The sequence below is a fragment of the Phaeoacremonium minimum genome (genome assembly GCF_000392275.1).
Source record: "Phaeoacremonium minimum UCRPA7 unplaced genomic scaffold PA7_03_scaffold_410, whole genome shotgun sequence".
NCBI lineage: Eukaryota > Fungi > Ascomycota > Sordariomycetes > Togniniales > Togniniaceae > Phaeoacremonium > Phaeoacremonium minimum.
Genome location: NW_006921312.1, coordinates 96,299 through 98,204, shown reverse-complemented (window position 1 = coordinate 98,204; position 1,906 = coordinate 96,299).

Below are 1,906 nucleotides of genomic sequence, written 5' to 3'. Positions count from 1 at the left end.
TAGATTGAGGCGCCTTTCAGATGCATATGCGGCACCATTGCGCCTCTCTGAACTGAACGCTCAGCGCCGTGGTGAATTGCATATAAGTCGTCACCATCGCCACAAATCATTCAACATGAAGTCAAACTCATCAGACACACATTCACATCAACTCTCATCAGAACCCTCGCTTAAACAGATTTTACCAGTTACATTACGTTTAAAAAGTATCTTTCAACTATAGAAAACATGATTTACCTACTTGTGGCGTTAGCGATCGCGGGCATATCTACTGCCTCGCCTGTTGCTCTTCGCTCAACATATCCGCCGACCTCTGTCTCACAAGGCTTCGTCCTTATAGCAAATGTGACTGATCTGTCCAAAAACTTTTCACCTTCCATCAATGGCTGGAAAGTCGAAGGTGTGCATATTGGGGCAGGTCTAGACACAGCAACCCTGAACGCCGATAGTGGTCGCGTGTTCTTTGAAAATGCCACTCTTGAGAACGGCCACTACATTGTCAACTCGAGCTTAATCACGGACGGTGGACTTTACCCGTACGGAATCTCACTCGTCCCCATCAGCTCAGACCTACCCGATTCGGACTATCTCGATTACGTTGGCATCAACATTGGCACGGGATCTCGAGAGGTTGGCATCCGCCCGTTCCCAGTCCCATATCCAGAGGTCTACACGACAGATAGGGGTACATTTGTCGTCTGCATTGAGCCGGATCCGACCTATGGCCGACCACCATTCCCAGTCCGCTTCGCCAAATCGCATTTTGATGGTGCGGACGAAATCCAGCCGATACCAGAGGGCTGCGTTCCTATCAATCTGCTTGCACAATGCGCAATATTGCCGCCCGTGCAAGATGGAGCAGCTTATGATCATGAAAATGCCCAGACTGTCCGGTGCTACGATGATGTCTCTGCGATAGATTGGACTCAATATGCCCAGTGGTGATGGAACTGATAAGAAGCATTGAAGGAATTTCGAAGCCTCTCGAGGAACAGACAGGTCTCGCACAATGCCATAATTCCAACACTTCAGAAGAAGGTCTTCTTACGAGAAACTTGAAGCACCCTTGGAGAAACACATGTACTTAAAACACCGTAATACATATAATGTCTAGCGTTAAATCAATTTTGAAGACTACCCGATGCGCCATGACTGCACAAGAATAGTTACAGTGATGATTGACAGAGAGGCATGGAATTTACGTCTTCAAATCGCTTTACACGAATTTTTAGAAATTGATCGTATTCAGGTAGTCCAGCCTCCCCTGCAGACACCTGTACCTCAGGTGATCCATGTGATCAATCACACCGATTAAGCTTCCACACGATAGCAGATTGCCTCGAGTTGGTAGAGATAATTAGAAGGGGAACAGCTTCGGATAGTTTCAGGCCCAGCGGGGTCTTCGGGGCGTCTTCTGGTGCCCAACCATGGTACCTATCTCGCGACCTATCTAGCACCCCATATACCAGACCTTCTAACCTTAGGTTTGAGCTGGAGGAGGGACGACGGTGTTGCTGAAAACCAGAAGGGCTGCCGCCTCTGAAAAACGCAAACCGCGCATCGGATTCCCACCTCTACATAAAAGAAGGAAAATAATCAACTACATGCACGCTGGCTCCACTGGCTACGCCTTCCATTACCCAAGAATTCTCCCTTTACGCACGTTACTATCCTTTGATTCATTCTTTCCTTTAAGTATCATGATGTTTGCGTTCCTACCATGAATCTGTCAGTGGTGCAAAGAACGAAGAGCTCCCGAGGCGCACAAGCGGGAAACTGAGAAGCTGCTCCCGCTCTTGCTTTCGCTTTCGCCTTCACTTCCACGAGACGAAAACGAAGATGGTGAAACAGGGCAGCAGTGCCTACTGCTGACCAACACCCTCTCAAGATATCACATAGCACACAC